The sequence below is a fragment of the Leptopilina boulardi genome, unplaced genomic scaffold (genome assembly GCF_019393585.1).
Source record: "Leptopilina boulardi isolate dan_hultmark-lab unplaced genomic scaffold, ZJU_Lbou_2.1 LbouV2_123, whole genome shotgun sequence".
Lineage (NCBI taxonomy): Eukaryota > Metazoa > Arthropoda > Insecta > Hymenoptera > Figitidae > Leptopilina > Leptopilina boulardi.
Genome location: NW_026137667.1, coordinates 44,509 through 66,768, shown reverse-complemented (window position 1 = coordinate 66,768; position 22,260 = coordinate 44,509). Strand labels below are relative to the sequence as shown.

General features: G+C 28.4%; 1 protein-coding gene across 11 annotated transcripts in view; it reads right to left on the bottom strand.

Moving 5' to 3' along the window:
- The window catches only part of LOC127287581 (glutamate receptor ionotropic, NMDA 2B), a 104,679-nt gene that overhangs the window by 68,779 nt on the left and 13,640 nt on the right, over window positions 1-22,260 (bottom strand). The window contains exon 1 of one of the 11 annotated variants that reach the window (XM_051314620.1): window positions 1,696-1,901. The exons of 9 other annotated variants lie outside the window; for them this stretch is intronic. The gene's annotated coding sequence lies outside the window, so the exon portion shown is untranslated. Of the gene's footprint in view, window positions 1-425; window positions 546-1,695; window positions 1,902-22,260 lie in introns of those variants that run through there. One more of the 11 variants, XM_051314630.1, reaches the window with a different exon arrangement.

Sequence of the window (22,260 nt, the reverse complement as noted above, 5' to 3'; positions counted from 1 at the left end):
ATAAAAATAATGGAATACTTTTAAACTAATGACATATACGAGATATAAAATAAAACCACCATATGAGAGTAAACGGAATAAAACGATAGAAATATTAAATAAAAAATTTTTTATACACAGATAAATCATATTATATTTCATGTTCAATCGAATTTTTGTCCCAATTATTTGTTGTAGTCTTTTGTCGACTAATATTAACAACTTATTTTTTATTAAGAAAATGGAATATCTCTAAATTTCTTCTGTGATAAGCATAATATTTATTAAAAAAAAGTGAAAATACACTAGCAAAACAGTGAAATTTCGATGATTCAAATTAAGAGAGTAATAAAAAAAATATTTTTCCCTCTAAAAGTATAAAAAAACAATAAATTTGAACAATTAGATACTCGAATTTTAAAATTAAAAATATAGAGTATTATTACCTTCAAAGATCCGTTGAAAATTGTGGGAAAAATTTCGACCTTTCAAATCAAATAAAATGAATCCAGTGAAATAAAAGTTGAAAAGATGAGTTTAGGAAAGTTCGTGCAATGGAAACTATGTGATCAGTATCCTGCAAGACATTTTTCTAAAGGACATAGTAAAGAAGACATATATGTATTGGATACTTATTGGTTCTCGTCAGAAAATACCAAAAAAATAGACAATTCACAAATTTAAAAATAAAGTATAAGATGTACAGATAAAAAAATAAACTAAAAATATCAAAATAAAATAACAATAATAAATAAAAACCTATGAAAAATATTTTTATATGTATGACGAAATTTTAAAGGTAGGATTAGTATTTTAAAAAGATTAACAAATTGAAAACATTAAAATCTGCCAAATATTAAAAAACATTGAAAGCATTTACGGCTGAGAAAATTTCAAAGTACATATATATTTTAAAAATTTAGAAAAAAATTAATTTTCTACTATGAAATGATTACATAGTAAAATAATTCATTACTGTCATTTTTATGTTGATAAACAGGGTTTGTGAGTGTAATAATATAAATAACATTGTTTTCATTGATAAAACCATAATTCCCTACAGCTGTGGTTAATGCAAGCATTTATCCATCAGGCGTATCTAGATTTTGCATTTTGCAAAGATTATCTTTAAAGTGATCTACACAAATCATAAATTATTATTATCGATATTACTCAAAAACAAAACCAAAATTTAGATAGAAATTTCGAAATGAACACATCAAATATTATTCGCAAATCAAAATTCGGTTAAGAACAAATTGAAATTTCTGAATTTTGTTATTCCAAAAGTATTTAAAACGTTTTGTCTTTTAAAAGGTTTGTTACTACTGACACTAATATCTTAATTAATATTTTTTAACAGCTTATTCATTTTTATATTTCGTAGATATTAAAGTACATATAATATTATTCTGTTTACTTTTTGAAACAGAAAAATAAATTACAGTAAAGATGTTAAAGTTTTTTGGATTATATATAGTAGAGAGATGTTATGTTGTTTTTTTGGTGAAATCCACATTTATTTAATATTTAATACATTTTAGCTTTTGCCCATCTACGCTGGGCCTCTTCAGATATTTAATATTAATGTAAAAAAATTGATTCTATTCATAATGGAAAATTTTTTGAAAAATACTTTTATAAAATTTCTGCAAAAATCAATAATTTTTAAAATATAAAAATTGATGTATGTGTAGAACATAACCTTAAACTTACCAATGTGAAATTCTCCTCTCACATATCAACAACCACCATTTTTTTAAAAAAAGAAAAAAATATATACTGTTAAAAGTTTTGTTTTTTAAATTTTCGAACTTGCATATCACATTCCCCCACATCGTGCGATTATGTGTAAACATATTCTAATTCGAGAAAAACGTGTGATAAAAGCAAAAACGTTATCTGGTAATTTTAAAGAAAAAATACAGAGTTCTACATTATTATGGGTGTATCAAGAAGACTAGAACAAGGAGAGTGAACTAAGCTCAAATTGTACAGTGTATAGTGGGAGCAGATATTGGCACTGCTGTAGGCTGTCCAACGAAATTTGATAGATGATCGTGAGACGAATTTTAGTATCTGCGCATACATAAATATATACAGATATGTTCAATTCTAACCTAAAAACCTTTAATATTTCCGATTTACATACTAAATAAAATTAAATCACAGATAATTATAAACAATCCCAATCAAAAATTTACTAATGGCGCAGTACTGGCGCAGTACTGACAAATACTGGCGCAGTACTGGCACCCAGTATTGGCGCCAGAGTTGGCGTAACTTTGGGATGATAACATTTTACCAGTATTGGCTGCCAGAGTTGGCACCAGTATTGGTAACCACTACTGGTTCAGTACTGGCCGAGTACTGGCAGTTTTGTAATTTATTGTATACGAAAAGAAAGCTTCAACTGTAACAGAGATAAGTTTCACTGCAGGTAATACTTTTTTGGTATACTTAGGAAAAAGTGTCTGAAATTTTTAGTAACCCAACACAAATTAATTTCAATTTCATTTATTAACGGGACATGCCCTTTCGTACAAAAGTACTCCTAAATTCTAATAGTTACGTAAGTAACAATACAAAATATAAAATATTAACTAAATCTAGGTAGGCGCTATAATGGTTAAAGTTCAGTATAAGTTTATACAGTAAAGAATAACATAAATCAAATTACATTATTATCAAAGGAGAAGATTAATTTTTGATAAATTGAATCTGCTTTAAATTAAATATTAATTAAATTAGTCAACTAACTATAATTAATATCTTATTATATATAAAATCGAAAACACCAAGAATTTTTATTCTTTATTATAATATATATTGCAAATTATTATTTAAAAAATCAAAAAATAAATATAAAAATATGTTTATTATAAAACCAAACTTTTTATAATATATAAAAACACTTTAGTAAAAATAAAAATGTTTATAAAATAATTATAATGTATATAATTATGCAATTAACTATTTAATTATTTTATTATTCACTTTAATTAATATTATTTATTATATCAAATATAAATAAAAAAGAATAACATCCAGAAACAAATTACAATAATTTTATTGACCATTGAACTATTTTTTATAATTTCTATTAAGAAAGGTTAATTGTAGGGGAATAGTGTCAGGGTTGGACACTTGTCAGGGTTGGACACTTGGCTTTTTTTAAATAAGAACACTAGCGCCACCTGTGTGCGTACGTGACGAATCTTCTAGTAGTATAACCTAACTTTTTGTGGCATTACATTTTTGGAGAATCAAAAGTAGCGTCTCCTGTGACTTCGGTGCAATCGAAGAGACAAAAAAAGTTTTGTTTGACTTGTGAATAAACCTAAAAAAATGTGTAAAAAAGCAAGAATTCGGCAAGATAAGCTTATTGAATGTATTGTGGGGTACATAATTTAAGAAGAAAAAAAGTGAAAACTCGAATCGCGACACATGTCTAGTTATGGTTAGCACAATTCGAAAATGATGCTTCTAGTTAGGGTTGGACACCCATATTAATTAAATGAATTTGACACAATTTATAAATAAATTTTATTTTATTGTGTTACGTCTCAAATAGAGAAATAACTAAAGAAATAATATTTTATTTTATTTGTGGCCGCTCGGTGATTCAGTGAATTCCTGTTTCATTTACAGAGCAAAAGGCTCTGAGCTAAGGGTACAGGAAAGAAAGAGAATAGTGATTTTTAATGACAAGGTTACAAATTTATTTAGACAAACATTTAGAGTTATAAAATTGATCTTTGAGAGAGAGTATCCTGAAGCAACCATTCTTGAAATAAGGGGAAATCAGCATTCCACTTGAAAATTTAGATGTAAGATGTATGAAAAAGGACCACTGCTGTGTCCTAATTATGATAGGAACTTCTGGTACCAGATATAGTTTGAGAGCTCACAGGAAGGTTGACGGGCCTTGGTGATGACCACAGGTCCGGAGTTCAGTTGATTGAATCAGCTCTTCTTGACGTAGAAAATTTTAACACTTGACACAGAGATTCTTCTAAGTCGAACTTGAGTATGAAATCGAGCAGAGTAACAACGCTTGTACTAGATTTCGTATGTGAACTGGTACCAAATATGAAGTAGAAGTAACGTGTATGATGAAAAGTTCTGAACTGGTAGATGTTACACGTATGAAGATGATTTGAGAACTAGTTGATGTTATACGTATGAAGAGGATCCCAGAACTAGTAGATGTTATACGTATGAAGATGTTTTGAGAACTGGTTGATGTTATACGTATGAAGAGGATTCCAGAACTGATCTCTCCATGAAAATGTAGCCCTTTTATACTGAGTTTTCGTAAGAGAATAGATAAAATTTTATTGTCCTACTATATATTTTCACCCTAATTTTGGAAGTCAAAGTTCAGTCCTTCTCTCTCAGTTGAACGTAAAAAGGGGGGTGTGAACCAGCTTCTTCAAGATACAAAAGTATGACTATGATTATTCGCAGCTGTACTCTTCTAATGTGGTGATACCACAGGGGTTCGTCACATAGGATAATTGGAAAGAGCGCTTTTATTACATCGTTTGATTTTAGCACATAGGGAAAATTAGAAAGGGATCATTTTGTTTTGTGGGGGTGTGAGCTCTTCTGGTATCATAAAAGATTTCTCGCTTCTATTTGTATGTATACAGAAATAGAAATACAGTAGATTGTCGTAGAAGGATACAAAACGCAGGGGTCTTTTATATATAAAAGAATGATGTTTAGTTGCACGAAAAAAAGGGGCGGAAATTGAACATTTAAGAGAAAAGTATTTAGAGGCGTAACAAAAACACGTGTGCTTGTCGCAGAGACATATAACTCGGTATTGATTAAAAGGATTCTTATAATTATGAATGTAAAAGTTACGGTGACGTGACACCTCCCCCCTTTAAAATTCGGAAATTAGAAATGAAATTGAATAATTTACGAATTCAGTTTTTGAGAAGAGTTAAGTTATTTGAGGGAAATGTCACTTACAATTTTGATTATATTATGTAAAGTTTTTAGACATCAATGTTTAAAAGACCTAAGAGAAAATACGTCATACACATAATATAGTTTCACACCTTATTCACACCAAGTTAAGATACAAGTTTATATATATTGAAAAATACATACGAATATTATTGTTAATGATTTCAAAGATTTTCACACATATCCCGTACTATCATTTTTGAGTTAATAGTCATACATGATTTAAAAATGATTTAATCATAGAGATTGGGATCTTATGTATAGAAGCATATACAAATTTGAAATACTTTCGTAAAAGCTCACAGAATTAGTAGAAGTAGTATATAAAAAGGAATTTTAATTATATTTATAAAGACACTCATACCATGTATTATAGAAGATTTTAAGGATGTATTATTATTATTTGCTCTTTACACATTGGTTAATTTAGAATAAGATATAAGTTTTCAATACATAGTGCATACGGATAGATTACATTCTGATGATGACAGAGTTTAATTTTTTTTTCATACATAATTTATACTTTTGAAATGTTATATAATTCTGTTAAAGATTTTCATCCACATATATTTACGAAAAGGAGGAAGGCAGAGAAAAAAAAAATTTCTAACATTTTCCTTTCTGAACGCAGGTATAATTTTTGAAACAGATTTACATAAGCTTATACATCCCTCCCTCCTTTAAGAGAAAAACGAGAAGTATTCGAAGTTTTGACATGAATAGAATTTACAACATTGATTTAAAGAATTTTGGCTTTAATATTAATTAATTGGATAATTTTCGTTCTTTTTTTTTATTGTAACAATTTCTTGCTATATGATATTTTTCGAAACATTGCTCACAAGATAAGCTGCATTTGCTTAATTAGTTGCAATCTTTCCTTTTATCTTTATCAATAGAATTTTTTTTTTTTTAATTTTTGATTTCAATACAATCATTCCATGTTCTAAATGGCATATTGCTATTTTTTAATTCCTCGACTCCAGTAATCAATATATTGGTTTAGAAAACTAAATTCGATTGATAAATTCTCCATAACACGAATTGGAAAATTTATTTATTTTTACCATGCCCGTTCATATTACCTAGAGGAATATAAGATTCTATCAGGTAACGTTGTTCTCATTTTCAAGACTACATGCTTCTCTTCTTTTTTAAAATAAATAATTTTTGAAATCGATGACATTTTTCAATTAGGCTTATAGTTTACGAGATATTTACGATTTTATCTGGCATTTTTTATATAAATTTTCGAATATTTTGAATTTGGAAAAAAAATTTCAATCTCGATTTACATGTTTTAGATTTCAAAATTTCGTGTCACATTGTGGTAATCAAATTTCGGTATTGATACGAACTACAAGAAAATGAAGTTTAAAAATTTTTAAAATTGATTTTTTTTTTTTTTTTTTTTTTTTTATTTTCGAATATTTGAATTTGGAAAAAAAACAAAATATTAATATGAAACTTTCTTATACGAAATATTTAAAAGAAAAAAAAGTAAATTTTATAATGTAAAAATAGATCCTGGAAGAAAAATAGCAAATATTAATATAATGAATGTCCATAATATATTTTAATCGCCTGAAACAGAAATATCTCTATATTATTATCAATTATTTAATGTCTCTTTTTTATTATATCTAAAAATTAAAATGTATGCTTAAGAAAATACTCCAGTTGTTCAATATAAAATTCGAGTAATCTGTATTTATTACAGATAATTATATATTTTTTATAATATTTATTTATTTTGTTGCTGACAATGCCTTTTTTTATTCGTATTTTAATGCTTTAGAATATGCAAAAACTGGATTATTTACTTTAATAAAAAAGTTAATTGTATTAATGGAGAATTATAATTATAAGAGCAAACAATAATGTTGCAAAAGGAAATTATTTTGTTTATGTGTATTTAGTGAATATATTGAGGGATGTGTATTAAGATTTGAATTAATTCACTATTCTTGCTATATTTTATAGAAATGTTTAAATTAATTTTGGTTAGCATGATGAATATGAGACAAGCGAAGTCTGTTAATGTGTACAATTTTTGGTGATTTATTTATTTTAATTTTTATGTTTCCTTTACTCAATATTTCTAACACTTCATGTGGTCCTGTATATTGATTACCTCATTTTTTCGGTTTAGGACCTTGTAATAAAAATACGCTATCTCCGATTTTAAAATTTTGAGGGTTAGCTTTGCGATCATAATAAATTTTTGATTTTTCTTTAGATTCGATTAAATTTTTCTGCGCGAGAGATTGAATATCATGTAATTTTGTAACTAATTTTACTAAATAGTCATCATAGGTCTCGAGTTTTTCTTCTTCCAAAAGTGGTAAACTTGAAGGTAATCTTGGTAATCTACCGAAAACTAACTCATAGGGTGTACATTTAGTACCTTCATGGACGCTTGTATTATAAGAAAACATAGCTAATTCTAATAAATCATCCCATTGAGTATTTTTATTGATGAATTGTTTAAGATATTCTGCTAATACATGATGCGATCTTTCTAATGAACCATTTGATTGAGGGTGAAAAGAAGTAGTTTTAAATTGTCGAATACGAAATCGTTTTGCTAATCGCTTCATAAGATTGCTCAAAAAATTTGTACCTTGGTCTGTTAAAACGCCTTTTGGAGAGCCAAAAGTACAAATGAATTTCTTTACAAAAGCATCCGCAATTGTACTAGCCTGCTGATTTGGTAAAGGTACTGCTACAGAATATTTTGTTAAGCAGTCTTGTATAGTTAAAATGCATTCATTTCCAGATTCTGTTGCTGGCAAAGGTCCTACTATATCCATAGAAATTTTTTCGAACGCGGTTCCTGGTGTATCAGTAATAACCATTGGGTTTTTAGTTTTTACTCGAACTAACTTTTTCAACTGACATTGTAAACATGCTTGAATATATTTCTGAATATCTAATTTCATATTTTCCCAAAAATATTTTTGCCGAATTCTATTATAAGTTTTTGTAACTCCCTTGTGACCGCCTATAGCAGAGGAATGTGCTTCTTCAATCAAAATTTGTCTTTGTTCAGTTGTTGCATATTGAACATAACCTTTACAAATTATAACTTTAGTACAAGAATCTTGAAAAGTTTCTTTAAGAATTAATTCGATATCTTGCCAATTTACGTGATTGATGACTGTTGTTTTTGCAATACTAACTGATTTTAACTTTAATTTTTCTGTTAAATTTTTAAATGAATTAATTGTTAATTTGATGTTATTTGTTATTTGAGTAAGACTTTCACTTGATTCTGTAGTAATTGGTAAAGCAATGTGTAAAAAATTTCCTTTTTTAATTTCTTTAGCTTCATTAATTAACAAATTTTTGAATTGAGGAAGTTCATTTTGTTTATTTAGACTTCGAGAACCATTATCTAAAGGGACACCTGTTGTAGATAAAAAGTACGCATAATTATCTTTCCGCATTCTTAACTGGTCTTTACATTCCACTATATTAGTACATAAGGGTCCATGAAATGATTTTCCTAATTCACCCATGTTTTGTTCGTTTAGAAAAGGGTCGAGGGGGAACTCAGGAGGGGGCTCAGCAGGAGGGCGTTGACATTCATGCTCATTATTGATTTTTCTTTGAGTTTGTTTTGAATTTGAAATTTCATTAGGAAAATATATTTCCTCTAAATCGTCGGAATCACTATCGTATTCTTCTTCTATATATTCTTTACTTTTCGATTTCGCACTATCTTCAATAATTTCTTCATGAGGAAAATCTTCAACACTATCATCACTTGAACTTACATATTCTTCCGCACTAAAAGGTTGATAAAATTGATTTTGTTTAATATATTCTGGATCTGAATTTTCTTCCGAATCTTCACTTTCGCACTCGTTATCTTCACTAATTTTACGCGTTTTTTGTTTAGAAATTGATCCTTTAGGCCTACCTCTTTTTCTTTTGATGAAATTTTCATCCTCATCAGTCACTAAATCTTCATTATAATTTATTTTTTGCAAATTTTCGCGATTTCTAAGATTTCGAACGGATTTTTGAATAATTTCTTGATTTCGCGGACTTTGAATAGATTTTGTATTTTTCACATTTTTCGAATTTCGCACATTGATTTCACTTCGCCTTGATTTAATTTCATCGATTTTATTACTAGAATTAGATTTCTTTGATTTAGAATTTTTCATTTCTTCACTTGAATTTTTCACTTTTTCACTTGATTTTTGACACGAACGTTGCACGTTTTCTTTTAAATTCTTGGAACTAGTAGCTTCTTCTCTTAATTTCTTTGATTTTCTTCTAGTCATCACTGCAATACATTTATCACTTTCAAGATTTATCGGATACTCTTCATTATTAATTTTTTCACAAAGATTTTTAACTTTTTTATTTTTCGTACTCTCATATATCAAACTTATTATTTTTTTAACAAGATTTAATTCATTATTCGTAGATACACTTTCAACATTTATTTTGTCAGTAAATTCTTCATTACAATAAACACCATCATCTTCGATTTCATCTGAATTTTCGTTTTCTTCATTGTCGTCTTCTTCTTCGTCGTATTCTTCTTTTTCTTCTTCTTCGTATTCTGGGATGCAGCGATCAAATTTTTTCACATAAGTTACTGGATTTCGGGATAATGCATCCGCATTAACATTCATTTTTCCTGCCTTGTATAACATCTCGAAATCGTATTCTGCTAATTTTAATTTCCATCTTGTTACGCGAGAACAAGGATCGCTTGATTTTTGAAACCATAATAATGGTTTATGATCGGTAACAATTTTAAATCTCCTACCATAGAGAAAATGTCTAAAATGTAAGACACAATATACAATCGCGAGAGCCTCTTTATTATAAGTGTCGTATTTTACTTCATGTTCGTTTAAAGATCTTGACGCATAAGCAATGGGCTTATCTTTACCAATTTCGCCTTGTGATAATATGCCGCCAATAGCATAACCGGATGCATCAGTTGTAAGAATAAAAGGTTTTTCAAAATCTGGTCTTTGTAGGAGTGGTTCTTCGCAAAGTTCATTTTTTAAAATTTCGAAAGCTACTTGTTGTTTATCTGTCCATTGAAAAGTTACGTCCTTTTTCAAAAGTTGTGTTAAAGGTCCAGATTTTTTAGAAAAATTATTAATGAATCTTCGATAATAACCGGCAAGTCCTAAAAATTGTTTTATATTTTTCACGTTTTTGGGAACTGGAAAATTTTTAACAGCAATTATCTTTTTCGGATCAGGTCGGACTCCATTTTTATCAATTATGTGTCCAAGATAAACTACTTCGGGTCTGAGAAATTCGCATTTATCTGGTTGCAATTTTAAATTTGCGTTACACGGTCGAGACATAAAATTATCAAATTTTTCTTGATGTTCTTCAAGAGTATTTGCAAAAATTACTACATCATCAAGGTATACAAATAAATCTGTACCAATAAGACCGGATAGACAACAATTCATTAATCTTTGAAAACAACTTGGCGCGTTCTTTAAACCGAAAGGCATACGGTCAAATTCATAATGACCATATGGGGTTGAAAAGGCTGTTTTGTGAGAATCTTTTGGGCTCATTTTAATTTGATGAAAACCGGAAGCTAAATCAAATACAGAGAAGTATTGCGCATTTCCAAGGGTCTCGAGCACTTCGTTTATATTCGGTAGCGGAAAAAAGTCGGTTATTGTTTTTTCATTTAATTTGCGAAAGTCTAATACCATTCGCCATTTTTTATTTCCATGACTGTCATTTTTTTTAGGCACGATCCATACTGGTGTATTATATGGGGATTGAGAAGGTTTGATTATTTTATTTTTTAAAAGTTCACTTGTTTGTCTTAAAAGTTCTTCTTTATGCACTGGGGGAAATCTGTATTGTCGCGTGAATACTGGTTCGTCATCTTTAGTAGGGATGTTATGTTGGAGAACATTGGTAGCTGTTAAATATTCACCTGGTAAATGAAATCTTTCAGAATATTCCGCGATTAATGCTTCTACATGTTTTAATTCATCTGGTTTTAAATGATCTAAACGAAGTGAATCTAATATTTTTTCAATTCTTTCTTTACCCGTAATATTATAAAATCCAAATTGCTTATCGCACAAGGTTTCTGAATATACAAAATTGTCAAATAATTTTTCCGCGGTGTTATTTTCAATATTTATTTTATTATTTTTAATTTGATTTGTGTCAGAGGAGTTATTAAAAATTTCGTCATATTCTTGTAAAATTACTTTCGGAATTTGTATTTTTACTGAATTTGATAGAGTATTTGCTGCTTTTACGTATGCTTTACCATTATTATTTGTGACTATAGCGTTTCCTATGTAAACTCCAGGTTCAGTATTTAAAAGTGGAACATATCCTTCTTTTAAATTAGAATTTTCAACAAATAAAAATATGTCAGATATTGATCGAGGTGGGAGAGTAATAAAATTTCTTGATGCGAAATAGAACATTTTTCCTTTAACTTCTAAACATTTTTCAGCATAATTAATTTTGACATTATTATCTGTAAAATATTCTGATCCTAAAACTCCATCTTCTTCTATGGGAACTTCATTAGGTATTATGTTAAAAGTTGTGGGATAACCGAAAATATTTAATTTTGTTTGTCCTAATGTGTGTACTGGGTGTTCATTTATACCTGTTAATTGAATTTTCTTTAATTTATTTAAAGTCATTGTAGAATCAAGCATTTTTTCTTTTAAAAGATTTAATCCTGCTCCTGTATCAATCATTAAATGAAGTGGTTTAGAAACTGTATTAACATAAATAGATGGTATCATATTTCCTTTAGTACAATTGATTTGAATAGTTTCTAAATGTTCAGATATTTGCTTTTTAGGCACGCTTTTTCTGTTAGCACCTGTCCCATCGTACCCGATATGGGAAGGTATTATTCGTTTCCCTGGTTCATTAAAGTGGATGATCGATACTGTTGACCTTGATTATAATTATTATATTCTCTTTTTCTGCAATTTTTAATAACATGCCCACGATTTTTGCAATATTTACAAGTAACATTAAAAAATCTATTTTGTTGATTAGTACGAAAATCATTTTTATTTGGAAATTGTGAGTTTGTTCTATTATGTAAATTTTGGGGAAAACCCGAGAATCGTAATTGTAAAGGGGAATGCTTTTGTTCACTAAACGAGGGGGACATCCCTCTTCTTAGATAATAGACAGGTGGTCTCTGCTTCATGCGGAATACGGAGCGCTGGTACCTATGCTGTGCTGAGTATTGATTTTTTTCTGACCTACGACAAGTGCGTGAAGTATGTCCTTCTACATTACAATTTTGACATACTACTATATCTGTACTAGCAAATGTAATTTTTGCATTATTTGGCCTACAAGAATTTTCTTTTCTAAGCTCTACAACCGCATTTAATTTTCGTTCTGCCTCTAATGCTTTGTTTGTTGTTTCTTTTAAAGTTATGCAATCTGGAATTCGAATCTCTAATTCTGGACGTAGCCCTCGACGAAAACAGGATATTATATCTACTTCTAAATTTTTTAACATCGTTTCGGATAATTTACCGTCTTTACTCGATAATCTGTATGAGTCAAAAATCTGATCCGATAATTCTTTTACTCGATTCGCATACGATATGACACTTTCACTTTCCTTCATAAAAATATTTCCTAACTCTCCTTGCAATTGATAGATACTTTTATTTGGTAAATATATCTTCTTTAAATAAGCTTCTAACTCCAAAATTGTTTTAAAAATATTTCCCGATATTGATTTTCTAACTTCTCCTTTTAACTTTCCACGAATTAATTTTACTAAATTTTCCTCCACTTGGGGTGAATCTGGCAACATTAATTTTGCTTCATGGCAACCTTCTATAAATGAAACTACTGGAATATTTTTTCCATCGAACACAGGCACTAATTCTAACGCGTCGCGAAGAGATACTTGTTGATTATTAGGTAACGACATAACTAAGCTTTTTATTTCACTTTTGTAGCACTTTCACTTAGAATTTTGATTTGTGTTTATGAGTGTAAATAAAAAAATTAATAAAGGAATTTCTAGATTTGTTGGTTCAAGGATATTTTTCTCTCTCATTTATATATTTGAAATTATTTAAGGAAAAATGATTTTTTTTTTTTTTTTTTAATTTCTCTTTTCTTTTTATCACAACAAATGATGCACCAAAAATTATACTGTTAATGCATCGATTTTTATATTATTAGTTTAAATTCTCTTTTTTGTTCACAACGGACAATACACCAAAAATTATATTTTTAGTGCATAGTTTTTAAATTTATATTCTCTTTCTTGTTCACAACGGAAGATGCACCAAAAATTATATTTTTAGTGCATAGATTTTAAATTTATATTCTCTTTCCTGTTCACAACGGCCGATGCACCAAAAATTATATTTCCTCTGTTACGTCTCAAATAGAGAAATAACTAAAGAAATAATATTTTATTTTATTTGTGGCCGCTCGGTGATTCAGTGAATTCCTGTTTCATTTACAGAGCAAAAGGCTCTGAGCTAAGGGTACAGGAAAGAAAGAGAATAGTGATTTTTAATGACAAGGTTACAAATTTATTTAGACAAACATTTAGAGTTATAAAATTGATCTTTGAGAGAGAGTATCCTGAAGCAACCATTCTTGAAATAAGGGGAAATCAGCATTCCACTTGAAAATTTAGATGTAAGATGTATGAAAAAGGACCACTGCTGTGTCCTAATTATGATAGGAACTTCTGGTACCAGATATAGTTTGAGAGCTCACAGGAAGGTTGACGGGCCTTGGTGATGACCACAGGTCCGGAGTTCAGTTGATTGAATCAGCTCTTCTTGACGTAGAAAATTTTAACACTTGACACAGAGATTCTTCTAAGTCGAACTTGAGTATGAAATCGAGCAGAGTAACAACGCTTGTACTAGATTTCGTATGTGAACTGGTACCAAATATGAAGTAGAAGTAACGTGTATGATGAAAAGTTCTGAACTGGTAGATGTTACACGTATGAAGATGATTTGAGAACTAGTTGATGTTATACGTATGAAGAGGATCCCAGAACTAGTAGATGTTATACGTATGAAGATGTTTTGAGAACTGGTTGATGTTATACGTATGAAGAGGATTCCAGAACTGATCTCTCCATGAAAATGTAGCCCTTTTATACTGAGTTTTCGTAAGAGAATAGATAAAATTTTATTGTCCTACTATATATTTTCACCCTAATTTTGGAAGTCAAAGTTCAGTCCTTCTCTCTCAGTTGAACGTAAAAAGGGGGGTGTGAACCAGCTTCTTCAAGATACAAAAGTATGACTATGATTATTCGCAGCTGTACTCTTCTAATGTGGTGATACCACAGGGGTTCGTCACATAGGATAATTGGAAAGAGCGCTTTTATTACATCGTTTGATTTTAGCACATAGGGAAAATTAGAAAGGGATCATTTTGTTTTGTGGGGGTGTGAGCTCTTCTGGTATCATAAAAGATTTCTCGCTTCTATTTGTATGTATACAGAAATAGAAATACAGTAGATTGTCGTAGAAGGATACAAAACGCAGGGGTCTTTTATATATAAAAGAATGATGTTTAGTTGCACGAAAAAAAGGGGCGGAAATTGAACATTTAAGAGAAAAGTATTTAGAGGCGTAACAAAAACACGTGTGCTTGTCGCAGAGACATATAACTCGGTATTGATTAAAAGGATTCTTATAATTATGAATGTAAAAGTTACGGTGACGTGACAATTGATAAATCAGTGCAAAATTGTGCAAAAAATATTAGAAAAATAATACTTAAATTGTATAAATTTTGTTCATCATTTCATTGAGTTATTTGGAACAATAAAGCGTCATTTTTTGTAATTTGAGTTGATTCCTTTTTTAAACCCATGAAGCTTTACAATTTGTAAACAATAAGTAAAGATAAACATGAAAAAATAAGAATAAAAAACATTACAAATGTTATTTTACGTTTTTATCAATAATGCGTTTCGATTTTCAAAAAGTGTCCAACCCTGACTGAAAAGTCCAACCCTGACTAGATTTTTTTTTTTTTTTTAAATGTTTATAACTTTTTTAATTTTGGACCAATCAATTTACGGTCCACAGCAAAAGTGTTCCTCTTTTGTAGATCTTTCCACTTATATACCACAATTGACTAAATTTATCTAAACAAAATATTTATAAACAAAAAACCAAAACTGTGTCCAACCCTGACACTATTCCCCTATATTTTATATTATTGATAATATAACATTTGTGCAATTTTACTTGCGATTGTATTTAATTTTGATGAACAAAATATTTAAACAAAAAGATTCATCGGGTTCACTCTAGAACTTTTTGTAAACTAGTGTTAATCAAAAAGAAAATCTATTTAAGCCAGTACTGGCTCAATATCGGCTCAGTACTGGTTTGCCAGTACTGGGAGGGTGGTACTGCACCAGTACTGATACAATGAAAATACCAGTACTGGTTCAGTACAGACTGCCCAGCCTCGGCAGCCAATATTGAACCAGTACTGCGCCAGTAGTCAACTCTGGTATAATACTGAAATTTTTGGTTGGGATCTTATTATATTCGAAATAACACATTTATTCCCTTTTCTGCAGTAAAAACATATTTATATTTTAATAAATTAAAAAAACTAACCTCATTTTTTGGAAAAGAAAACATCTGTTTCTTATTGTTATTTTCACTATTTTCACTTGCACATAAAGAACTGCTCCTTCAGTTCTTAACACAACAAATTCGCCCCGTTGTTCACTTTAAAAAATTTACACTATTAATTAAAAATTTCTCACTTTGATTAAAAATACTGAATGTAAAAACACCGCAAAAACAAAACACAGGAAAACAAATCAACGATATAAAAATATGCATGTGTTAGTATGCGCAGATACTGAAATTCGTCTCACGGTCATGTATCAAAATTTCGTTGGACAGCCTACTGTTAGGCACACTATCTCTTCTATCCCCACCACTGTACTTTGCTCTCCTTGTTCTAGTCTTCTTGGGGTGTATATACTATGGATTTAGAATCGAATATTTATCTATTGGATATGTGTTGATAATGCAGTATTTTATTTTATCATGATTGCACGATATTTGAAAGAAAAAATAAAATGAAAATAAGAACTATCGTTTTATGGGATGTACCATAATCATAATAATTAACGATCAATAAAATCACATAACTACAGTCAATCATAACTTTAGTTATATAATCATAACTGAAAAAAATTAATGTGATCTCAAAATACTGTTAGATACATTCATTATACCAATATAAGCATATAATTGCATATAACCATATAATACAACATAATCATATGATAAAATAAAGCTCATAATCGATATTAATAAATATTAGTTATTGTTAATAATAAGAGAATGATATACTTGATTTAGTGTTGTTATGTCTGTTTTTTTGTTAATTGAATTATTATTTTTTACAATATGGAACATTTCTTTAAAAAGTCTGTTTTTATGATTTTGTTCTGTGCAAATAATTTTAGTATATTGAAATTGAAAATTGTGGTCAAAATCGTGTGAATGAGTTACAAGGGCGGTACATTTGTTATCAAGTAATCTCTTTTATGTTGGTAAATTCTATCTTTAATGTAATTACTGGTTTCACCAATATAACAGGAACCACATTGGCATGGAAGAATATAAACTACGTGGTTTTTATGTTGAAAATCTATTGTGTCTTTATTTTTTAAAAAAACTTTAAAAGGATCCTTTTCATAAGTGAAAACGATTCTAACATGATATTCTTTATCGAGGTTGCTAAAAAACTATTTTAATTTATTAACGAATGGTAAAACTACTATTTCCCTAGTATCAAAGGGTGTTTTTGCTGTATCTATTGTACAAAAATGTCTATTGGTACCAATACTGCGCCAGTAGTAAAATTTGTTAATTTTTGGTACGGATAGAATAAAAGCTGAAATTTATGACTACTGTATTATATTGTGTTATGCACATTTTTAGATAAAATTATATTATATGTAAAAAAATAAGCCCATCATTAATAATACTTTTGTACCCGATTAGAAGAAATTTTCATTATAAATGAGTGTAGGTCTGACCTTACTCGATCTATTCTACTGAATAATTCAACGCTCATTTGAGTAGATCTTGAGGGATTTAAAAAGAGCAGCAGCAGCGCATAGTATTCTGCCTTTTTTCAAAAGTTACTTTACAGTGATAATTTTATCCTTTAGTATCCCGAGATCGCCGTGGATAGAATTCTATATAACAAAGACTCCCGTTTAAGAAAATATTTCATTTCACGAATTATTTTCCTAAAATTATGAAAATCTTAATGTAACATTTTATTTGAATACTATATATATATATACAGGTATATAAATTTAAAAAATATATTAAATATTTGTTCAAAAATAAATAATAAATAAAATTAATTATACATATATTCAAAATTCATTTCTTTTTGATAAAAATTGTTTAGGATTTCGATTTTGCATTAGATACTTTTATAAAAAATTTTCAGAACTGACAAACTGAATAAATATCTTGGCGTAAGAAAAAATATTTACCACTTTGTGAGACAAGAAGACAATAAGTTTCATTGTGGTGTAAATATGTCATTTTCACAGGCATTGGCGTTTAGTTTTCACGGCACTCTAGACTTTTTTTCACTTTGCCTCACAAATCTTCTTTTACGAAGAGTTATAAAAATGTGCAATAGTTCAGAATTAAAAATGCAGCGTCTCTTTGGTCAATAAAACTTGAATAAGGCTTGAAACACAAAGCTGTTTATTTATTTTTTTTTTTTAATATATGGAGCATTTTGTTAGACGACCTGAAAATAGTCTCGTTTGCGCCAAATTTAAAAGATGAATATCGAATTCTCTTTATATTGTTCAGTTTTTATGTTTTCTTTTTACTTTGTTTCTAAAAAATTGAAATATATCGAAAATCCTTCAGTGAGCATAAAAAAATTGTTTATATTAATTTCGTTCAATTTGACAACGGATTTACATTTAATTTTATTTGTAATTTACAAATAAAATTAAACTAAAATTTAAAATAAACCTTAATTAATTTACAATTTCAAATTTACAACTAAAAATTGTCAATTTAATGTTTAGAATTTAAAATTAATATAAAAAAGTAAGGCATGCTTGGTAAAAATTGAAAAAAAGAGATATAACAAATTTTACTGTAACTTTGGAAAAAGGATTATCTTCTTTTAGAAAAAGTATAACCTACAAATCTTTTTTCTTATTGATTAAAATTTTTCTGTGGGTGGGAGATTTTTATGCTCTGATTATATTTGTCTGGAATTTAAAGAATGACGTCTGTATTTTTCAACTATAATTTCTAAAAGTTTTTAAGAAAAAATTGTTTTTTAAATTTTAAGAAATGAAAAATAAAAATGTAAAAAATAAATAAAAATTAAATACATGATATAAATTAATTTTTTTGTAAATAGAAATTTTAGTTACTGAAACAAATTAAAACTTAAGAAATTAAACTGTAATAAGTGAATGACAAATAATAATCTTTGAACACGTTCCTGTCATGAACAATCGTACAAAAAATAATTGAAATTGGATCGCATCCAAAATGGTCAGTGCTGTAGAAGAAATATGGCATATAAAATGTGTCGCATTATGGTTCTTTATTTTGTCATGAAGACAAATGTAGATCATAATCACAAATATTTTGAGTGTTTTATCTTGACCAATAAACTTTATAAAATGAAATGACTAGCGTAAGCTCCTAACGTGAAATGAAGTGTAACGGTCTGCAAAGTAAACATTTAAAGGGTTATGTGTAAAATAAGACAAAAATGTCAGATAACGACTAGAGTTAATACTCACTCAATTATTACATTTCTCATTTCATACTTAACAAACAATTGTAGCAATGATGATACAATAAGATTAAAATATTAATTTCGTATTTATTTGGCTGAAAAAATCTGCCTTTTTTCTAATAGATCCTAATTGAAAGTGAGCATAAAAGTATTTTAAAAAACCAGTTTCATTTTGTGAATTTAAATTTCTCTTTTATTTTCAGCATTTGAGAGTAATTGAGATAAAAGGTATCAAAGTACTTTTATGAGCCCTCGCCTTTTTTTCAGTAGACAGTTTCAGTTTTTCAAGTAGACTCTTTGAACAAAGAATTTCAATTACAAAAAAAATGTGACCACATAAGTTTAATTTTATGTTTCTAATTAATTGTTTGCTAGGAATACTGTTGAACGTTAAAAGTAATAATTTTTTATTTTAAATAAAGATTTTTTTGTTGAATAGTTTAAAATTAATTTTTTAATAAAATTTTATTAAATTAATATTTTTTATTAATACTATTATTTTCTGTATAGAATTCCTATTTTTATTCAGTTTTTTTTATAAAAAAAAACCTTGGATTTATTGTTCTCAGGTTTCACAAGACTAATATTATACTGAATACCACTCATGATAGTACAGAACAAAATCACGTTCGAATTGCTTTCAAGTTGAGCTGGGAATTCGATTATCTCGCACAAGTTGTTTAGTAATGCAAAAAGTTCTAACAGAGGACCTGGACGATTTTCTTTTACGATATTTGCTTATCTACTTTTGTTTTTGCGTCATATTTACAAAAGAAACTAAATAACCCTAACCAATTATTACGGATATTAACTTGTCAAGAATCATTTCTTTTTACACACACTGAGAAAACTGGAGGTTTGAAGTGAACATTTGGAGGGATAAATAGTTTATATTTGAGTTAGCTATTGGAAAAGAATCTAAATAATGAAATACACCATTCACAGATATTTAAGCCATTTCTTCTGAAGGAAAAATGAGTTTATGGCAAAGGGACAAATTATCAATCTTGAGAAATCCCTTCCTTATCGTACGCGGATCGAATAAATATGGCAACCTAACCTCAAAATTCAGTCTATTCGATTGAGAAATAAATACGTAAATACGAAATAAATACAGAATATACAAGCAGATTTCTTTTATCTATTCAAAAATCATTCAAGAAGGACTATTAAACTCTCTTTAATAATAAAGGGAAACATACATTTTCTGAACCTCTGAATTTGAACCTCCAGTTTTCTCAGTGCACTGACAATGATAAATCGCTTTTTAAACATTTTATTAACGACACATAAAAATCGTTTTTGACTTTTTTTTCTTTAACATTTAAAAATCTTATTTAAAAGTTTTCAGCGATTTAATTTTATTATGTATACAATAATAAATTCTTTTAATCTTGAAATCGATTTATTTTATTTTAACTCCCAGCACGTCGAAAGGTATTAAAACTTTAAAGCTTAATGTGTACTACTTGGTTTGTAACTATAAGACTTGCCAGCAACATGAAACAAGCGATCTCTCTTAATCACCTAATTAAGAAAGTAGGTACGGTAAGTTACAAACTTGAGATGTTCCAAACTCTCGTCAGGGGAATTTCAATTAAAAAATAGAGACAAGATTTCATTTATCTTCGCATAATAAATGTAAATGCCATCCAGGAGAGGCGAAAATTAAATTTTAATAAATTGTGAAGACATACTTAAGGATGTTTTCTGATAGCTGATGTTAAAAAATAATTCCTTTTCTTAAATTTCTTCAAATTTTAAGAAAATGTATGTAATATTTATATATTCTTTAAATGTGTTAAAAGTATCAAAAACCCTTACAATTTACGTTAAAATTTTGATCTTTTAAAAGAAATCCATATAAAAATTGAAAATTTTACAGTTTTTAGTATAATAATTTTAGTATAATAATTGAAGCCTCTTGTTTACATAAAGAGTTATCTTACCATGAAAATAACAATTTCACAACAATGATGAACTCTGCTTTACGTGCAAAGGATGGAGATATTGAGGAAGGCAAATTAGCTGCGAGAGAATCTCCGAAACATTATTAGAGGGATTCGTTCAGTGGTACATACAAGCTACATATTCTGAATTGTTAAATACACGGCATCTAATTTCCATTCAACAAGTATTTACATCTACATTAATTGCATATTATTTAAAAAGAATATTGATAATTATTAATTAAGAATAAAAATCAATTGAATTAATTATGTTTCTTGATTTGTAAATATTTATTATAAAAATCTGAGTTTGTTAAAAATAACAAATTTTCACTTTCTTTATAGATTAGAAATTGAAATAAAATAGGTATAAGAAATAGAATTACACACTGTAAATTTTTATCATAAAATAAATAATCAAAATAATTATTAAATAAATGTAAAATGAAATTCTTTTTTAATTTAGCATTTAAAATATATATTTATAATTTTCACATCGTCAGCTGTATTTGAAATGAAATCGGCTTTAATCTCTTGGCCCACTGTCTTTCATATTTCCTCTGAAAATTGCCGCATTATCGAATTTTTTACCAGCATCACAATTTATTCTTAATAAATCATAAATTTTGTAATACTGAAAAAAAATTGAAAAATTATTATTAAACGTTTCACAACTATAATACAAATGAAAATTGACTTTAAGATGGGAAGCTGATTCTTATAAACAGCGCAGAAAGCGCAAATTTACAAACTCGACACATTGTATGCATACCAGGATAGCCGCAACAAGATAGGAAACATAAAATTATTAGCCATAAACTTGTGAGGTTCGTCCCTCCCTCTCTCTCTCTCATTCTCATTCTCTCTGAAAACAATATATACTTTCACAAACACTGTATGAACCAAAGTTGAGACAAAGTTTCACGATATAGAACAGTCTCCTCATTCGGGCGACGGAACTTTCTTGGGCGCATCAAAGTTCAGCGGCGGTAATCCTTTCATCACTCTGAACTTTAACTCCAAGTATTGGAAACTTGACATATCGATGATGAAAATTTTATATGAATAACAAAACTATTATTCGTAACGAGCATCAAGGTGAATTTATTATATATATATATATATATATATAAATTTAATTACAATTTGGTTTTTGGTATTCGATTTCATTGATAAAACCAACATGAGTGAAACAATTCTAGACATTATATTCATTCAGAAATTAATATTAAGGCCAGGTCCAAGTCGTGTCAGCTGTTCCATTGAAACTTCAAAGGAACAGCTGACTCGACTTGGACCTGGCCTTAAGAAATAAAAAAATGAGAGAACAGCAAACTGTGAATTTATTTTTAATATTTCAATGCAGTAAAAATAGATTAAAAAAATGAAAGTTAAGAGAATTGAAAAAAGGGTTACATATTTCAATAAAGAAATGTAACAATTGAGGCTTCTGAAAACAATTTTAATTATGACGTTTAATTCAAATGAATATCAAAGCAAACGAAACCTAACAATAAAGCATATT